Source organism: Diabrotica undecimpunctata, chromosome 2, assembly GCF_040954645.1.
Source record: "Diabrotica undecimpunctata isolate CICGRU chromosome 2, icDiaUnde3, whole genome shotgun sequence".
NCBI lineage: Eukaryota > Metazoa > Arthropoda > Insecta > Coleoptera > Chrysomelidae > Diabrotica > Diabrotica undecimpunctata.
Genome location: NC_092804.1, coordinates 91,160,872 through 91,182,534, shown reverse-complemented (window position 1 = coordinate 91,182,534; position 21,663 = coordinate 91,160,872). Strand labels below are relative to the sequence as shown.

The following is a 21,663-nucleotide window of genomic DNA, read 5'->3' as shown; positions in this document are numbered from 1 at the left end:
CAGTTATTCAATAATCGCAACTACCATGCAGTACTTTTAATCCATTTTTAATTAAAAAATGCTTATTTGAAATTAATAAATACACCCAAAAAATACAATTGATGTGGATCAAAGCAAATTCAGGATTTAAATATAATGAACACGTAGACCAGTTAGCTAAAAATTCCATTATTCTTGCTACTTGCTCTACTAACCAAATATCAGCCTTACATTTTAGATGCTCTGGCTTGTTCAAGAATTAAATAAATAAACAACTAGAAAATACACTGGGAAAAGTACTATAGTATTTCAACAACACAATACAGTTTAATACAACCAATTATTCCAAAAAAACCTTGGTATACGAATTTCTCCCTCTAAATGCAGCTTATCCTGTACATTTATTTAAAATAAATATGTTAGATTAGATAGACGGGGTTGGAAACATGAGGAAGAGGCCTATGTTCAGCAGTGGACTCTTGAGGCTGGATGATGGATGGATATTAGATTCGGATATTTGTCAAAGTGACAATCAGATTAAAAGTGACTCAACAACGTATTTTTTGAATGCCAGAAGTATAAACAACCAACCAACAACCTAATTAAAAGAATGATAGACAAGAACATCTCACGTCCTGTTAATGTTTTCTCTCTACTATCACTTAATGAAAAAAATATTTGACTGCTTTATAACCTTTTTGTCTGATGGCAAAGTATGGAAGCTGGAGCTGGAAGGTCGAAGTATAGGACAAGTGATGGAGTTTAAATATTTATTAGTATCTACAAAACAGTCATCAGACCAATATTGACATACGCGGCAAAAACACGAGCTGATACAGAGAGGACAAAAAGGATGTTAGAAACAGCAGAGATGCACTTAGAAAAATTGATGGCAAGACACTATGGGACAGACCTAGAAGTACAGATATACGACGTAGATGCAAGGTGGAGAACATTAAAAACTGGGTAAAAAATATACCAATAAATTGGAACGATCATATAAGCCTAATGACACCAAATAGAGTATTAAAGATGGCAAGAATGGTTCCCCAATAGAAAGACGATCAGTAGGAAGACCACGAAAACGATGGAACGACAACTTACTGGAGGCACATTGAAAAACAGACAGTCATGTCTATATAAAAAGAAGAAGAAGAAGAAGAAGATGTGTTGTATTACATCGTTAACATCATTTGTGGATTTAAGTGGTAGGATCAAGTTTATTGACTCGTTGAGAGACTAGTTTATTAAATATATTTCAGCTTACCATTCTGTTGGTTAATGTTGGCAGTCTGTTAATGTCTCATACCTCCATGTTTACAATTATGAAGAGGGGAGAGTGATCAGAAGACAAATCAGTCAGTAGGCCAATAGGTAACCTATGTAGGTTAACCTGTGCATAGAGTGCTAAGCTTATTCGTTACGGTACTTTTTAGTAGAGTTCGGCCACGTGTAGTTATGATCATATATCCCCATCGATGATGCTTAGAATTAAAGTCACCAGCAGAGATAAATTCTGCTCCAAGTGTTTTAAAGTAGGTAGTGAAATAATTTTCCTTTATTGGTTTGTTGAGTCGGCAACAAACAGCATATGAGATTAGTTGTTCATTCCAGTCTTCTATTGATATCGAGGTGGCCTCTATGTTTAATTCTCTAGTTTTGCTTGTTTTGTGGTGCCTAATACTATTTCTTACTATTATTGCAGTCCCGCCATTAGCTTTGCCTTGTGGATGGTCAGTGGAGTAGGTTTGATAATTTTGAACTTTAAAATAATTTTTATTTGTCATATCTGCCTCAGAAATTAGCATGACGCCAATATTGTATTGAGAAATAAATGCTTTTACTTCTTGACTATGGTTTGTTAAGCCACTGGCGTTTCAGACTCCAATCTTTAAATTTTTAAACATTTAGTTTAGAGTCATCAGGATGTCAATTACTTTGTCCATACGCTTCATCATTTTTTGAATTATTTGTTCAAAGTTGCCATTGCTTGATTGAGTTAATTAAAGAGGCGCCTGAAACTGAGGTTGTAACATGGTGGCTTGTTGGTTGTTTTGTTGATTTAAGGGTTAATTACTGTTTTCCGTTTCTTTCTTTCACTAATTGTAGTTGTAGTCGTAGTACCCATTCTTAAATAATTTTGATATTCGCCGATTAAATTTTTTTTTTAGTTTGATGGCATTGGCCGAGCCAATTAGCCAGACAAATTTAAAGACAAACAATTTTTAAAATCAGAGGAATTAAATAAACATACAATCATCCGTACAATTTTTAATTAATTACAATTTTTTTTTATTTTCTTTTTTTTCTTTCTGTTCTTTTTTATTTCTTACGCTTAGACATAACCCGATTCAACATCTCGGAGGCTTACATCTTCCTTTTTATTTTTTAATTCTTTAATATTTTTTTGTTTTTTTTTTATTTTGTATATATATATATATATATATATATATATATATACAATATATATACAATTTTTGATATGTTCATAAATTGTTCTTAATATATTGATATCTCCTGACTCTTGACACTGTTTTGCTATATTCTGGAAAATGTTGTGAAGGTACCCACTGTGGAGATATTTTCTTATGAAATTCATCTAGCCAGCTGGATTCTGGATCTATTCGAATCTTGTTGGACTTTTTGCGGTTTTTAAAAGCGTTTACTTTGTTTCATACTTCACTGATTTGTGTTTTTGAATTTGGGCTTTCGCAGTATTCTACCCAATTCTGTTTTTTCTTTTGTTTGAAGAGTTTCTTTGCGACAGCTTCTAGTCTCTTAAATTCAACTAAGTTATTTCTTGTAGGATCTTGTTTATATTTTCCATATGCAATTTTTCGGTTACCAGCGGTGGTTTTGCAACTTTCACACCACCATTGGTTCGAAATTCGTCTCTTATGTATTCCGTTAGATGAAAACTTTGGTATTGCTAAATTGGCTGCTTTATTAATGTTTACTATTAGAGTTTGATAGTTTCCAGGAGAATTTTCAGCTTCTAGTACAGATGTGTATAGTTTCCAATCGGCCTTGTTAAGATTCCAGATCTTGTGACAGTTTTGAGTTGGAAATGAAGTTATATGATCTGTTTCCATGTTTATAATAATCGAAAGATAATTGGATCCATGAGGGTCTTGAAGGACTCTCCAAGTAAAAAATTTTGAAATATCTTGTGTACAAAAGGTTAAGTTAATAGCAGATGGATTCTTACTAGTTGCTAACGTGGGCGATCCATCATTCAGACGTATCAAATTACAATGATCAATACATTCTAAAAGTTTTTTACCATAACTGTTTTCAATTTCACAGCCCCATGCGATACTGTGGGAATTAAAATTCCCACCAATAATAAACGGTTTAGGTATGTCTTTAAAGAATTCCAACCATTGACACGCAGATATCTTGGTCTTTGGTTCAATGTAAACTGACACAATATTGATGGGATTTTTACCTCGGAAAATTTTAACTGAAATACATTTATGAGTGAAAGGATATCTATTTTTAAGATTTATTTCTTCGCATCTTAAGTTTGATTTTAATAAAATGGCAGTTCCACCATATCCGTCTGCCCAATCTGATTTAAAGCAATTGTAATCTTTAAAATTATAATCGATTTACTTAATTAGCTACTGCTGAACGACAGTTCCATTGCAGCAAATTTATGTTTGCGTTTGTGTCTGCTAATTGGAAGACAAGGTATGGTTTACGTTTACAAACTTTTTGTTTATTTTATATTACTTATAATATTGAGAACTACTTCTAAAACTAAACTTATTGTTGAATTTAATTCCTCTGATTGTAATTTTACTCCAACTGAGTTTTTTAAATAATGTTGACTATTAAAAATTCCTCCTGAGAGAAGAGAGGTGTTTGGTTGTGTAAGTATTTTTTTTCTTGAAATTTCAATGGGATCAGAGCTGGTTGGCCTGTGCCTTTTGTTTGGATTTGAAGTTGTAAGGGAGGGAAACATATAATTAGTAAAATTGTTACTGCAGGATTTGGGTTGTAAATTGTGGGACTGTGAGTACTGAGGTTGAGAGTAATGATACTGTATTGTATTAGTATCCAGATTGAAGCCACTGGGAATAATTTGTCGAGGATATTTGACCACTTTCCATGGCAGAGGTATTATGAGCGACTATTTTTGCGTACGTATTTCTTGGGACCTGTTTATTTGCATCAAAGAAATTATTATTGCAAGAGCTCATGGTTTCCTTTATAATTTTTTGTCTTTTAAATTCTGGGCAAGCATACAAATTAGTAGTAAGATGATTTCCTTGACAGTTAAAGCAACGTAGTGTGTAATCTAAATTATTACAATCTTGTGTGGTATGGGAGTCCTGACATTTGCTGCATCTTGGGTTACTTCGACACTGACCTCCCAGATGACCAAAACGGAGGCAGTTATAACATAATAATACTTTCTGGTTATACGGCTCTACTTCCTAAATAACTTAATTAATAGAAATATATTTTGGTAATATTTGTGATTTGAAAATAACCATGCAAGACTTTGTGGGTACATATTCTACTATTTTACCTTCATCCGTAATTTTTTCTACTTTACGTTTTATTCTGTTGACATTAGATACTTCAAAAGTGCAATGTTTAAATTGTCTTATTTTACCAAGAGCCAAGTCCAATCAAGCGTTTAATTTCGGTAGTGTTTGTAGGTCTGCATAGGTTATCATAGCAGATATTTTTTGGGGTCCGACCGAAGAGAATTATCACCAACGATATAACCGAGAAATTTAAGGGAAGTTTTGGAGAATTCGCATTTATCTACGTTAATGGTAAGATTGGCGTCCTTTAGCTTTTCTTTAACTTTAGAAAGAAGAGAGATATGTTCTTCAAAGATAGGGGAACATACTATTATATCGTCAAGATAACAAAAAAAAGGTTCGAATTCAGGTCCAAAAATTACATCGACTAGACCTTTTTTGTATTTGTGCTGAGTTACACAAACCGAAAGGCATAACGGTAATTTGGAATAACCCTCGACCCACCACGGCGAAAATAGTTTTTTCACGAGATGATTTTTCCAAGGGGATTTGCCAGAAAGCTTTCTTAAGATCAATAGACGAGATAAATTTTGCAGCTCGTAAAAAAAAGAATCCTATCGATATTTGGAAGCGGGTAGGTGTCATGTTTAGTGACATCGTTTAAAGTACGACCATTAAAACAAAAACGATATTCGTCATTTTTCTTCCTAACCAACAAAATGGGTGAACACCAAGAACTACAACTGGGTTCTATCACACCTAGCTGGAGCATTGAATCCAGTTCTTTATTTAAGATATTCGACATATATGGAGACATAGGGAAAGGACGTCGGTTGAATGGTTTTGAGTCGCCGATATCTATCGTCATTTGAATTTTGTCTGTGCGACCTATACCTTCAGCGCTGCCAACTTATTATAACGTTAAAGTTATTAATAATTTTGTCCGCTAAGGTACGGTCGGTTGGACTAAGAGATTCTAACGAACAAAGTTGCGGGAAGATAGCTCCTGGATTGGCCATAGAAAAAGGATGGTTTGGTTTGTCGGACTTAATATTCCATTTGTTGGTATTAAAATCAATAGAGAGACAAAATTGTTCAGCAGAGTTACTTCCAAGGATAAAAGAACGCGGTAAAGAAGGCACTACAAGACCCTGAATTACTCTAAAGACGTTATCGGCAAAAATAGGTAAATCTATGAGACCAATTACTTTTTTATTGGAACCGTCTGCTAGAGAGACTTTCGTGTTAACGGATTTATTTATTGGAATCTTATTTTGAATAAGAAAATCGAGACCTTGTTGTCCGGCACACGTAATGGAACAACCGGTATCCAATAGTACAGTAAAACCCTGATTGTAGATATTTACAGATATGAAAGGTCTTTTATCAGTATTTTTAGGGATCACAAGCGGACAGACTTTAATATGAGACGACGGTAGAAGTTTCTAACTTGCGTAAGATCATTTTTCTACTCATTTTCGGTCAAGCGGTAGGAGTTTATATATGAAAAGTCCCGGTTTTTAATCGATTGTTTTCGCTGACGGGAGTTAAAGGTATTTCAGTGAGATGTAGGGGAACGGTGACCTCGAGGTAAATTATTCTGAATTCTATTTGAAGAATAACTAGAGGATCGGGAAATATCGGATTTTTTGTTGTGACTGGGAATAGAATAGCCGATAGTATTTATTCCGTAAGTTAGTTATTTGGAGGATTGCAATTTGTACATTGTGGGAAGGTAACTTAAGGTTTTCCAATTTTAGAATTATTTTAAATGTGTTTTTAAAGAAATTAGGAAGAAAAATAGTGAATGCAAATTGCAAATGAAAGAAATAATAAGAGAAAATGAAAATCTAAAAAAAGAAATGACTATAATAACACAAAACATAGATAAATTAAAAATAACCTTGGAAGCATGTCAGAAAGAAAAGAAGAAAAATAACCTAATAATGAGAGGCTTACCAATAGAAACAATAGAAGCAGAACAACTAGCGAGTGAAGATGCAGGTGTGTTTGTCCTTACACCTTGTCCTGATACCTTTGTTTCGCGCACCAGTCATAGGTCGCTGGTTTTTTCCCTTGGGGAACAAGTTTTGTCCTTAGGGAAATAGGTTCACTTTGTATACTTTTTTGAAGGACCACCCAGAAAACTGGGACAAATGAAAGTTTCGAAAAGAACGTTTTAACAAGTCTATTTAAACAACTATTACAACAACGTATTTTGGACGCCGATAACTTGCTTACGATAGCTCATTTAAGAAATTTAGTTTGAATTTATGTGCAAAAAACTAGATAACTTGTCGGGGTTACAATATTGACACGAACTGAATAAACTTATTAATATACCGACTGTGTTAAACCTTCCGAGGTGCGGCTAGCGCGGACAGGAGCCTGGCGCTCATCCAATGCTGAATTCGAACTGATCCGAACTTTTGAATCACTACGCTCGTAAATATTTTCTTAAAATTCAGAAATCTCCCCTCTGACCCTCGACGTATGTAAAGGATATGTTTACATTTAAAATATCTTCGACTTTCCTTTCATTGGTAAAATTAATTACCTGAGAAGGGTATTTTTCAACTTTCGTTAATTTTGGGAATTTTCGAATGATTCAAACCGATAATTTGGAAATCATTAATTCCTTCATTGTTATGATTATTTGACCATTTTAGAAGCGTATGTCTAGAAAGTTATTTGAATGCAAGCTATCGGTGCCGTACAGATTATTAGATGGTACAAAAGTACAGTGTGATATAAAATAATATGATACAAAATAGAATAAAAATATTAAATATGGTTGTTACACAACATAGTCCCCCCGCTGATGTGACCTACATCTAAATGAGTATGAGGTGAAGGACACACTTTAACAATAGATCCTATAAATGTTCCGTCTCTAGTTCTTAGTTTTACAGTTCGAACCATGATGTCTTTACCTGGCAATGTTTCAATTACTCTTGCCAGTGGCCATTTTAGAGGAGGAGCGTTATCGTCGACTAAGAGTACAAGATCTTTGACTTGATTTGACATAATGTTTTCATTATTTTTAAGGTTGTAAATATACCTATTGCAATATGCAATTACCCTTTGTAACCGAGTGAAAGATGAGAATTTACAAAAAGTTGTACATAGAGTAGGTTTCGAATTATTTACAGCGTATAGAGTACCTTTTATTTCAGGGATATCTGTTAAATCAATCAATAGTAGAAAGCAAGACAAACCCTAATAATTTAAGCCTGTGTAGGGAAATGGTTTTTAGCGGAGCTACACGTCTCTTTGAAGTGATTAAGTTGCACGAAACGGTTCCGTTTTCATGTTAAACCCGTAAATAAATACAAGCACCATATGCCTTCATGCTTGCATCGCAGAAACAATGGATTTCAATTCGAGAAATATTGAGAGGATTGAGCAGAGGTCTTGAGATTGTAAGTTTTGCGAGATTAGGAATGTGACCTAGAAAATTCAACCATTCTGATGAAATTTCTCCTGTGAGTTTTTCATCCCAATTTAAGTTGCATATCCAAATTTTTTGCATTAACAACTTTGCAGATACAGCAATCGGATTTATTAGACCAAGCGAATCAAAAAAAGGGGCGATAATTGATAGAACTTCTCTTTTTCTGTATTTTGGTTCACTAGAACTGCCATGAAGAGAGATAGAGAACATGTCAGACTGAGAATTCCAACATATTCCAAGAAATTTACTTGACGAATTACCGGGTTTTACTACATAATTAGATTTTTGAGATTCAGAGGAAATAGAGTCGAGAAACTCGGAAGAATTCGAACTCCATCATTTTTGGAGTGGTATTCCAGCGGAATTTAGACTCGTAGAAAGCTTATAAGTCTTGTTCAAAGTATCGATATCATTTGCACCATGTAAAATATCATCATATCACAAGAATTTTCTAGAGCGTCAGCAGCTAATGGGTATTTTTTTAGATTGCGAACTGCCAACTCTTTAAGGCACCTAGTACTTAAAAAACTAGCTGAAAAGACAATCAAGATCAGCAGTTTGTGCATGTAATGAAATATTTGCATAAAGTGAGTGTGCATTATTCGTTGAAGAAGTCGCGTTTGATCCTAACATTGCATAACGAGCGTATTGGATATTTCCACCTACAATATAACCCAAATGAGTGTTTTGAAGAATAGGAAGATTGAGGCCTAATTTTATTAAGCCATAGGTAACTAGGTAGAAATAAATATCAGCTCCTAAAAGGATGTCTACTTCCGACGGGGTACAGAAATGTGGATCTGCAAGTTAATAAACCTAAATTCAGCGCGACTTATGGATGCTGACACGTAATTCTTTCGAGGACAGCACAGGACAGAATAAAGTTTTTACCAGGAGATGTGTTTGAATAGATTTTAAGGTCTACCATCTTGTTTGAAACAAAAGAAGTTTGAGCTATACCTGATATTTGAAGATTTCCTGTATAGGGTGAATAACAAATTTTTTTGGCTAACCTGTCTGTTATGAACGAAACTTGGCTACCGGAGTCTGTTAAACAACGAATAGAGATGGGATTATTTTGAACATCGTAGACAGTTACCAAAGCAGTTGCGAGTAAAATTTGTAGATTGTTCGAATATACGGAGTGGGACGAAATGTTGTTTGGACCTGGAAGATTTTGCGTATCTGGTAAATATTGAGGAATTACATTGGGATTGAGGCGAATGCTGATTTGGACGTTGATGACGTGAATTACGAACAAATTGATTATGGGCGGGTTGACTTTCAGAATTCGACCTATACGAACTTCGCCGTGAAGTATTTTCCGACGGATGCGAAATGTGAAGCAAAGAGTGATGCCTTTTATTGCAGGTTTTGCAATTCGAAGATGAGGAACAAGAATTATATATATATATATATATATATATATATATATATATATATATATATATATATATATATATATATATATATATATATATATATATATATATGACCACTAGCAAGTCAATTGAGACAAAAACCTTTGTTTTTTACTTTTTGTATACGCTCTTGAGCGGACAAATTTAAAAACTGTTGGCAAGAGTATACTTTGTGTGAGTTAGAATTGCATACAAAACATTTAAAAGGTGTATCTCTATTATTTACAGAAGTATGAAGAGACGGTTTTAATTTATAAACTGTTTTTTCTTCAAAGATCAAATTTTCCAATATCTTACATTTCTTTTCAATGAAATTCAAAAACTCATCTATTGTAGGAAGTTCGTTGAAATCTCTTTCGGATTCAAAGGATCGTTTCATATTAAAATCTAATTTTTGTATGAATATATAAATTAAAATTAAATCTGCAAGATTGTTGGAGATATTTAAATTATTTAGTGCACTTAGATTCTTTTTTATGTAAGTTAAAAATTCTCGCAAGTTTGGAGCAGTATTTTTTGCTAATGAAGGAAAGTTCAAAAGTTGTTTTACATAAGTATTAATTATTAAACATTTGTTTTCAAATCTATTCTTAAATGTATCGAGAGCAACGGAAAAATTTGAGCCTGCAACTTCCAAATTTTCAATTAGTTGTAGAGGCTCGTTCTTGAGAATTGATTTGAAGTAAATTAGTTTTTCAATATCTGAAAGATTTGAATCATTTACGAAAAGTTTTGTAAACATCTCGATGAAACTAGGCCAATTTGCTATATTTCCATCGAAATGTGGAATTTGTATTTCAGATAGGCGGATATGATGGTTATTTGAATATGTAGGATTTTGTTGAGCTGAGGTGCTCACAACAGAGTTTACTGAAATTTTATCAATTTTATCCTTTAGAGCTGAATCTAAGGTTAAAAATCTGTCTTCTACATCTGCCATGTCAACAGAAAATGCATCATCTATTGTTTCTAATTGATTTTGAACCACGAGATATTTGTCAAAAACTTTTGATAAATAGTCTTTTCTAGAAATCAGTTCATTTTTTGAAATATTAATTTTTTCATTTTCTTTAAATCAATTATCCAATCTAGTTATCGAAGCTTTACTTCGACCTCTTGCCTTAACAAGGTCCTCTTTTACTTTAACAAGATCATTAACCGTTTTATTCATGATTAGCTTAGTGAATTAGATAAAAAAATATGATGAGCGAGAAATATGCGAGACCATTTGATCTTTAAATTAAAAAACAGTAGAATAGTAATAAACACCTAGATATAGAGAAAATATGAGAGAGAAGTCCCACTCAAAAATCGAAAATATGATAATGTCCAATAATTATAAAAAGAATAGCGAAATAACGAAAATCTTCAATAAATGTTCAAAAAGAGTTTTTTGAACACAATAAATGTTACTAAAATTAAAAAACTTACAGTTTGTTGTAAGTGTGATGCCAGGTGTTAAATGAGCTACCAGGATGAAGGAGTCTGGAGGCGTCCAACTGTAAGATCCTGAAGATGCTGCGTTGATGTCTAACTTGAAGATGAGACATGCGAAGATCTCTGATTTAAAGTTGAAATGTGAGGATACCCGAAGGAACATAAGCGAAGATGCAGGTGTGTTTGTCATTACACCTTGTCCTGATGCCTTTGTTTCACGCGCCAGTCATAGGTCGCTGGTTTTTTCCCTTGGGGAACAAGTTTTGTCCTTAGGGAAATAGGTTCACTTTGTATACTTTTTTGAAGGACCACCCAGAAAACTGGGACAAATGAAAGTTTCGAAAAGAACGTTTTAACAAGTCTATTTAAACAAATATTACAACAACGTATTTTGGACGCCGATAACTTGCTTACGATAGCTCATTTAAGAAATTTAGTTTGAATTTATGTGCAAAAAACTAGATAACTTGTCGGGATTACAATATTGACACGAACTGAATAAACTTATTAATATACCGACTGTGTTAAACCTTCCGAGGTGCGGCTAGCGCGGACAGGAGCCTGGCGCTCATCCAATGCTGAATTCGAACTGATCCGCACTTTTGAATCACTACGCTCGTAAATATTTTCTTAAAATTCAGGATGTAAAGGATATGTTTACTACATTTAAAATACCTTCGACTTTCCTTTCATTGGTAAAATTAATTACCTGAGAAGGGTATTTTTCAACTTTCGTTAATTTTGGGAATTTTCGAATGATTCAAACCGATAATTTGGAAATCATTAATCCCTTCATTGTTATGATGATTATTTGACGATTTTAGAAGCTTATGTCTAGAAAGTTATTTGAATGCAAGCTATCGGCGCCGTACAGATTATTAGATGGTACAAAAGAATTTTATAAATCTTAAACTAATATACAGTGTGATATAAAATAATAAGATACAAAATAGAATAAAAATATTAAATATTGTTGTTACGCAACAACTAGAGAATTTTATAGAAACAAAAATGGGAGTAAAATCAGAAATAAATAGGGTACAAAAGATAAATGAAAGAATGTGTGTTATCGAATGTAAAAAATTCGAAGATAAAATGAAAATACTGAAAGCCGAGGGTAAACTAAGGAACTATAAGCAACATAGAGTATATATAGAATGTGAACTAACGTTAAAAGGGACACAAATACAAAGAAATCTTAGGAAGATAGCAGCAGATGAAAAGACTAATGGGAAAAGGACAAAAATTGGATATGGTTTCATAGTTATTAAAGGCAATAAGTGGAAATGGAATCAAAAAACAAGCCGGATAGAAAAAGTAACATACAAGACAAGACCAACTTCAAAAAACTAGCTGAAGAAAACAGCATGACGGACCGAAAAACAAAACAGGGACATGAGCAGATCTAAAGATAATAACACAAACGGAAGAAAAAACAAATTGAAGTATAACTTAAACACAAAAGAGAACAAAACAATTTTGAAAATGGCATCATGGAATGTGACAGGTTTAAATGGGAAGGAAATAGAAGTGGAGGAAGAAATTAGAGATAAAAACATTGAAATAGTAGCTATAACAGAGACAAAGAAAAAAGGAAAAGGATCAATAATATTAGAAAACGGAATGTTACTAATATACAGTAGAGTCGAAGAAACGAAGAGAGCTCAGGCAGGGGTAGTGTGGATGATAAAGAAAGACAGTATCAACAAAGTAAAAAATTGGATATATTACAACGAACGTATACTAAGAGTAGACATAGATATGGATACAAAGGAAACCAATACAAACCTAATCATATGCTATGGACCAGATGAAGACGCAACAAAAAATGAAAAGAATGAGTTCTTGGACAAATTACAAGAAGTGATAAATGGTTGTACAGAGAAAATTGTGATCACAGGAGACATGAACAGTAGAGTGGGGAAAGAAGCACAAAAATGGAACAATGTCATCGTCTGTCTAGACAATAACCTGGTGATTATAAACACACACTTCCAACATAAAAGGATACACAAGATCACAAGAGAAGTCAAATTAAGAGACGAACAATCAATTATAGACTATACTATAGTGCAAAAAGCAGAGAAAAACTGGATAATAGACGTAAGGGTAAAAAGGAGTTATGAAATTGGTAGTGACCCCTATCTACTAGAAACCACATTTAAAAGCAAAAGAAAAGAAATAAAAAGAAATGGTAACATAAACAGAAAACACAAAGAAATAATAAAACTTTATAAACTAAGGGAAGAAACAACGAAAATAAGATACTCAGAAGGGCTAGAGAAAGAGATGGACAATGAACATGAAATAACAGAAACAATAGAAGAAGAATGAAGAAAATTTAAAATGCGAGGATAAAAACAGCTAAATCAATATGTGGAACTACAAAAAATAACAACAGAGGGAAGTGAACATCTTGGTGGAACGATGAAGTGAAAAGAGAAATAAAAGAAAATAAGAAATTATGAAAAGAACACATACAAGACAAAACACAACAAAAATATGAAAATTATAAGAGACAAAGAACAAAAGTTATTTAAAAACAAAAAGAGATAGTTAAGAAAGAGAAAAAGAAAAGTTGTAGCTTCTATCTTTTTATATTCAAGAAAGTTATTTAGTGTAGATGTGGTTTTCTATTTTTTAAGAGCATTTTTCCTAAGGTATAACTGTATATTACATTAATCATCTCACCAAATTAATTTTTGTCTATGTTTAGGACTGAAGGGTACGTTTTTGGGGATAGAAGTTTCGCTGCTTGTATTAATTGCTCAGTTCCATTTAAAAGTGCTCTGAAACAATTCCCAGTTGGCCTTCTCTAATTTCCATTTCCTTGTTGGATATACAACAGAAGAGGGTACATCAATATTCAACTTGATGGAAATATTATAATGATCAGATCCAAGAGTTATATCCAATGTTTGCCAATGAGTTAGTGCAATTAGTCCAGGAGTTATTAGCGTTAAGTCTATAGCTGATTTTGTAGAGTTTGGAGGGGTAATTCTAGTCGCCAAACCATCATTTAGAAATATTAAATCCATATCAGTTAATGCATCAATTATTGTATTGCCATCAGTATCATTCTTTGAAGAACCCCATACCGTATGAAGAACGTTGAAGTCACCTCTATTATCGTCTCTCCTTCGAGTGAGGAACACCAATTAAAAAGCCGTTCCCATTCTCGGGTGCTTATATTCTTGTCAGGTTTATATAATGAGATTATTTTAATTATTCTGCCATTAAAATCAATTTTTACACCACACATTTACAATGTTCCAACATTTATAACATCCAATATCTTATACTTATTTATCCGTAGATCTAAAAATATAGCTACACCTCCAAATCTACGACCTTGACGATCTTTTCTAATAATTTGGTATTCCTTATAAACAATGTTGTGTTTTGTCTTATAACATGTTTCAGATAAAATTGCAATGTCAATAGCATTCAAATATAGAAATTGTTTAAAATATTGCGCATTAGATATAGTAGAACGACTATTCCATTGAATTAAATTTAAATTATTTGAACTGTTATAATCCATTGGATGTGGATAAATTTTCCAATAAATTTAAAATGTGTTTTTGAATTAAATTTTGATCATTGTATATATTATAATCGTTGCAATTTAAAACATCAAAGAGAAAGCTAAATATTATATTAGTAATACCTTCAACTATTTTTTCTTTATGTCTCATGAACTCATCCCTGCAAGGATTTGGTAATATTGGCGAACTAGCCATACTATTCTCAACCCTTTCATTATCAATATGAAACTCTCATTCACTTTTCTTTTTTTAAATGATTCAGAACTGTTACTTGATGTGGAATTACTTCTCACAACACTCGGTTTAGAGATACTGCACACTGAAGGTAAATTAGCATTTTTGGAAGATAGGGGAGGAAAACTACTAGAATCATTAGCTAGTAACGAGAATCTATTATTAGTTAATATGTTTGAATAATAATTTGGATTACTTTGAACTTTCTCAGCTTCCTGAAACGAGGTATTGTTGTTCCCATAATTGCTTCAACTTTACGTTGTTTAATATATTCTGAGCATTCTCTTGATAGTGCCGAATGTTGCTGACCATAGTCTAAACATTTAGTTCCCACAGAGCAATCCTTATTACTATGATTTTCACTACAGTTTTTACAACACTGTTTCCCACTACATTGTTGTATCATATGTTCATATCTCAAGAATTTCTCACACTGTATAACAGGATATATATATATACGGTTCCACTGGAAAAATGCAACTATTAATTATGACTTCTTTTGGTAAAGAAGCTCCGATGAATGTTATACATACACATTGTCTAGGTACTAGTTTAGTTTCATTTGTTTTTGTAGTGACTACGCTTTAGTCATTTTATTTCTTTAATATTACTTTTTAGACTCTCACTTTTAAGTTTTTCCAGTAGATATGTTTCGGTAAACCCTGAATCAACTGAACGAACTAAACCTCGCCGTTCCACAAAAAAACTGTGGGATATAAGCAATTAAATTGTTGGCTTCTAAAAAATTGCCACTTACAATGTTATTAGCAGATGAAGCATTATTTAAAATTACCTTAATTTTATTCCTACCAATAGATTTAATTTCAGAAATATTATTTTTAAAATTATCTAGATGTAAATAATGACCAACTCTTATCGAATGTAATTTACCGATATTTTTATCGATAGACTTCACGTACACAACGAATGGGCCCGTGTCACATAAGCGATATCAGATGTTTTTGTCGTAATGTTTTTTTATAAGACTCGGATCGTTATCATTTTTATAATCGTCTGTTATTGGAAACGACTCACCAGATATAGTTTTTTCACTAGGATCATCTATCTCCTTCCTCACTTCCATTTCAGAAAATATTCTTTGTCGTCACCATTGCACTGCTCGTAAATACGTCTACTCTCGTTAAAAGCTTAGACGGAACTCAATGATAAAAGATGTGTTGATCGTAAGAAACAATGTTCTGAGATTTCACAAAAAATGGTGTTGTTATTCATATTACGAGTATTAGAAAAAAGCATCGTATTATGTAACATATACCGGAGGATAATAGGTCTTAATTAAAATATTTTTTAATAATTGAAGATCTTCCTCTAGATAATGTGGATGAGAAAGCCTTATAACACGTTCTTTTAATACTGCTATAAGGTGCATTTTCATCCTGTATGGATGATGTGAGTAATAGCTTATAAATTGCTACACATGGGTTTTCTGAACCATCTAATTTTCAACGTATTTTCTGTAGTTTTTAAAACTCTCATGTCAAGGAATGGCAGAGAATCTGCCACCTCTTCCTCAAGTGTAAATTGTATACGTTGATTATGATTGTTTAAATTGTTTTTTTGTCTCTAGGAAGTACCAAAACTAAAGCATTCACATATGTTTTAGTAAAAGGAATGAAAAAGTGCAATTGTTGATACAATCATTGATAACATTACCAATTACGTAGCTACTTAGAATGATTAAAAGACTAGAGACCATAGGGCTACCAAACATTTGTTTACAGAAGACACCATTAACCCTTATTCGGGCAAGGTGGGTCCAATGGGCCCGAGACGCCTTTTCTTTTATCATTACTGAATTTGTTTAGAAGTATGTTTTCTTAAACATTTAAATCTATTTAAAGCTATTTAAAATATTCATTATCATTTTTGAAATTATTGCGTTGAAAGAATTTTGTCACGTAAAGAGACAACACGGGCCCGTCAAACCCTATTTGTATTTATACCTAAATTTTAAATCTTTGTTACAGAAGTTAATCTGGCAATCGGGTAATGTTTTTGTGGATTATCTAAACGACTTTTATGATTCCGGAAATCCAATAATAAATTCTAAACGTGTAACAAACGACGTAAACATCTCTTTGATGTGAACATCATAGAGATGCTTACAATATGTGTTATATCTATTCTAAATAAATTTTAAAATTATTTAATCATTGTTCGAATGTGATTATATAATCATTGTTCGAATGAAATAATATTGTTAGGTAGGTACCTATACATATTTCGAAATAAATAATGCATCTTGCTATCAGTCGTTTGATATCGATGTTAGTGTCGATAACTAAGCTCCTAAAATTATATTGAATTACAAAGAAAGTAGATAGTGCGAATAAAATGTCCCGAAAACCATTATGAGCTGCAGAACTGCAAGATATTGCTGATATTTTATGGTATTCCGATGATGAAGAATCTTCTGAAGTAGCTAGAATTGAAAGTGACTTTAAAATTAAAGATCATATTTCGGAAGCAAGTGAAGAGTATGATCAGGAAGTAGTATTGAGTGATAATGAAGAAGAATGTGTAGCTAGAAATTCCCAGATTTCAGAGTGTTTTTTGAAACTAAGAATGGAGTTAACTGGAAGAGTCAATTACAACCGACAAGACATAAAAAAGCCAAAAAAGTCCTGGGGATAGAGAACTGAAAATATTGCGACTCTACATAGCTATATGCTAGAGTGCCAGCATTTATAATGTAGATATACTTTGGAGTAAGTTTTATGGACCTACTTTATTTAAAGCTACCATGGCGTTTGTTCGATTTAACGATAAGGACACGAGGTCTGAACGAAGAAGGAACGACAAATTAGCAGCAATACGCGATGTGTGGAATCAGGTCAACCAAAACTTTTAGAAATACTATTTACCAGGAAAAACATAACGGTAGATAAGCAACTTGTTCCTTATCGAGGTAGGTGTCCTTTCAAGCAGTATATGCCTTCAAAGCCAGATAAGTATGGCATAAAAATATGGTGGGCCTGTGACTCGGAAACGTATTACCCTTTAGGTGGAGTGGTACAGGAAAAAACGGAAATACAGTAGCCAAAGTTCTTGCATCTCAAGTTGTAAAGCAACTCGTTGAGCCTTATTTTAATTCCAAGAGGAATGTGACTTGCGATAACTATTTCACCGATCTTGCTCTTGCACATAAATTACTGGCAAATTCACTATCTCTTGTGAGCACAGTGAAAAAAAAATAAGAAATTTGTTCCTCGGGAATTTCTAGCAAACAAGAACGGTTTAGAGAAATCTTTAATTTTCGAATTCACTCCAAAAGCATCTCTTGTTTCTTACGTTCCGAAAAAATAAAGGAGTGTCCCAGTCCTGTCTACCATGCATCACAATGCTTACTGTGCAGATAATGTTGACAAAAAACCAGTTTATGAATATTTTAGACATGGGTGGGGTAGCCTCATTAATTACTTGGACAAATTTACATCTAAAATGCAACGAAAATAAAAATAAAAAGCGAAGATTGTTTCCTACGACAGCAGAACAATTAGTGTTGCCTCAAATTTGGAGAAGAATATCAAGGGAACTACAATGGGAAACAAAACATTGTATTGAAAAATGCTTGAGCCACACAATAAAAAGCAAAAACTAGAAAAACCTCCAATTATAACAAGGAAAAGGTGTGCCCCACAAAAAAGGACTGAAAACAAAAACAAATTTGTGAAATATGCAGTAGAAATATGTGTAACGATCACTGTATAATTAAAAGAGTTTGTAACTATTGCAATTGTTACGACAGCTTTGACCCGGAACTTTTCCAAAGACCCTCTCATGCTAATAGCTTCTTTGAAATGTCGTGAAGATAGTGTATATGTAGATGGAGAAATAAATGGTAAAAGGCATACGTTGCTGGTGGATACCGGAGCGACCAGAACCATTATACGCCCGACAGTTATAAACAGCCGTAAGAAACTGTTACCAACGAGGTTGCGAATTCGGGACGCTGCAGGCAAAAATGCCAACATTCATGGAGAAATCCAGGTACAATTAGGAATTGGAGCAGAAAAGTTCCTCCATACTGTTACAGTTGCTGACCTCGAAGAGGATGTTATATTAGGAATCGACGTAATGAATATGCATGACTTCCAATTGGATTTTAAGAATAAGGTAATCAAAGCTGGTAACGAGGAGGTATTTCTTCATCCACATGATGACAACACTGTGCAAGCAGCCGTTAAAGAAGATACAGTCGTGCCTACGAGGTTACAGGGAATTGTGGATGGAGCTTTGGAACCATGACGACGAGGTTGCCAGAGGAATCATAATTGGAAAGGAATTGGAGACTTCGGCTAAAGAAATACCTGTGAGACTTATCAATGTCAATGACTACACAGTAACAATTAAGAAAGAGACAAAAGTAGGAACTTGTGTCCGTGTGACATCCATAATCCGTCAGACAACTGATAATTCCAACGACAAATTCGCCCAAATGGTTGCAGTTGCTGGACAGTCTCTAAATCAGATGGAGAAAAGGAAATTAAGGGAATTTCTTCGGCGGTATCGTGATATTTTAATACCGAAAGGAGGAAAGACGGGAAGAACTACCGTTGTTAAGCATAAAATTGATACTGGTAATGCTAAGCCAATTCGTCAAATAGCTCGACGATTACCACAGGCGAAAAAAGAGAAAGCTGAACGATTGTTCAGAAAATGAAGAAAGACGGGGTGATAGAACCTTCTACGAGCCCATGGGTCACTCCGGTAGTCCTGGTTAAGAAGAAAGACGGAACGACGAGGTTCTGTGTGGATTACCGTTTGCTGAACAACGTTACCAAGAAAGATAGTTATCCTCTGCCTCGGATCGACAATACATTGGACACATTGGCTGGAAGTAAATTATTTTCTACTTTGGATTTGAAGTCTGGATACTGGCAGGTAGAAATGTACCCAGTAGATAAAGAGAAGACAGCCTTCACCACAGGATCTGGATTCTGGCAATTCAACGTTATGCCATTTGGGCTCTGTAATGCTCCTGCGACATTTGAGAGGCTTATGAAAAATGTGTTGAGATGGTTATCTTGAAAATCGTGCCTGGTTTATCTAGATGACACAGTCGTCTTGCGGGAGACATTTGAAGATCATCTGAAGAATTTAGAAAATGTTTTTAATCGACTTAAAGCTGCCCAATTGATGTTAAACCCCTAGAAGTGCCAGCTATTTCAAGGTAAAGTCAATTATCTGGGTCATATAGTCAGTAAAGAAGGAGTGGCCGTAGATAATGGAAAAATCGATTCCGTTAAGGGATGGCCAGAACCAACTGACAAAAATCAAGTGAGAAGTTTTCTTGGACTTACGGAGGAAGCAAGAGATTACCGCTAGGATACAGACTGCCAAAATGCCTTTGAGACCTTGAAATCGTGAGACCTTTGTTTAAGAATCCAGAGGATCAGATAGCCAGATGTATCAAATGACTCCAAGAATACAATTACAAGGTTGAGCACCGAGCCTGAGAGTCACAAAAATGCTGATTCTTTTTCCAGAAGGCCATGCCCAGCAGAGTGTTCCCACTGAAATAAAACGGAATCCAAGGACGCAGCAGTGCTAAGAACAACGATGGTCAACGAAGACTGGACGCCTACTAAAATAAGGAAAGAACAAGAGAGAGATCTAGTTTTACAGAAAATTCGAAAATGGAAAGAGGAAAACCGAAACCACCTGGGCAAGAAATATCAAGCCTATGCTCAGTACTTAAGACGTTTTGGTTCAGTGGGACTCGTTTATTATGGAAGATGGCTTTCTCAAACGAGTCCTGGAAAATGATGACGATTCAGAGAAGAGAAGACAGTTGGTGATCCCAAAGAGCAGAATAGCCGAAGAACTTCGTCAGTTTCACGATAGCCCATCAGGAGGGCATTTCGGTGTAAAGAAAACCCTTCAGCGAATTCGGGAACGGTTAAATTGGATGAACAGTTACGACAACGTAAAGGACTGGTGTAAGAAATGTACTACTTTTGCACCGAGTAACGGGCCTTACCGAAGAAGGAGAGTTCCTATGAGACAATATAATGTTGGAAGCCCGTTTGAAAGAATAGCTTTGGACATTGTTGGGCCATTTCCAGAAAGTGAAAATGTAGGTAAGTACATGTTGGTAGCAACGGATTACTTCACTAAGTGGGTCGAGATTTACGCACTTTCAGACCAGAAGGCCGCCACTATTGCAGATAAGTGGATCAAAGAATGTATCAGCCGATTTGGAGTGCCTTTTCGAGATCCATAGTGACCAAGGAAGGAACTTCGAATAATACACCAGCATTCCGATCGAAGCCGGCAGAAACTTCTAGATAAACAAATCAGGTATAAAAAGGTCGATCTGAGATTTAAAAGGACAGTCGAAAACAAGTGTCGATTAATAAATTGTTCGCGCGGCTATTTAAATTGTAACCGATGTGAATGTTTTAAATAAATTATATAAGTGTAAATAAATTAATATTAAGGTATTTCTATGTAGAGTAAATTAATATATAAATGTGTGTAAATAAACTTATAAAGTGTTGTAAAGTGTAGAACATTTTATAATAAATAAAGTTAATATATTAAATTTATAAAAACAGTTCACAATAAAGAAAAATAAATGACTATGGTTTTTTATTTTTTTTTTGTTTTTTTTAATCTAATACTTAATAATAATTTAATTTGTCATATCAATTTGCTACTCTAATTGAGAAGAAGCTAATCTTGTAGCTTAGTCCCAACTAAAATAGTAAATTGATATGACAAAGTGTTAATTTGTAAAAGTAAAATAATAATATTTTTCTGGACTTTTGCGTTTTATTCATTTTATAAGGATTGTTTTTGTCGGTACTTTATACATGAGCAGCTAATTACCATAATCTTTTCTCAGAAGGGTTTTCACACAATATTGAAAGGCAACAACAACGTAAAATTTTTCCAGGGTATGCGTAAACATCAACCCCTCTTTTCAAATCAAATGGCCTGGTAAATTTACAAAAGTTTTTATTTATATATTTAACTTTTTTTTTGCTCCAAATGTTTATTGCTTGTTAATAAATATTTTTTCTACAAAAGTTTTATTGCATTTCATTATTTTGTGCAAATACTTC

The 21,663-nt window shown here is 33.7% G+C and overlaps 1 protein-coding gene across 1 annotated transcript in view; it reads left to right on the top strand.

The window, feature by feature from the left end:
• LOC140434729 (arylsulfatase B-like) overlaps positions 1-21,663 on the top strand; it is a 1,454,394-nt gene that overhangs the window by 693,765 nt on the left and 738,966 nt on the right. The gene's annotated exons all lie outside the window — the stretch shown is intronic.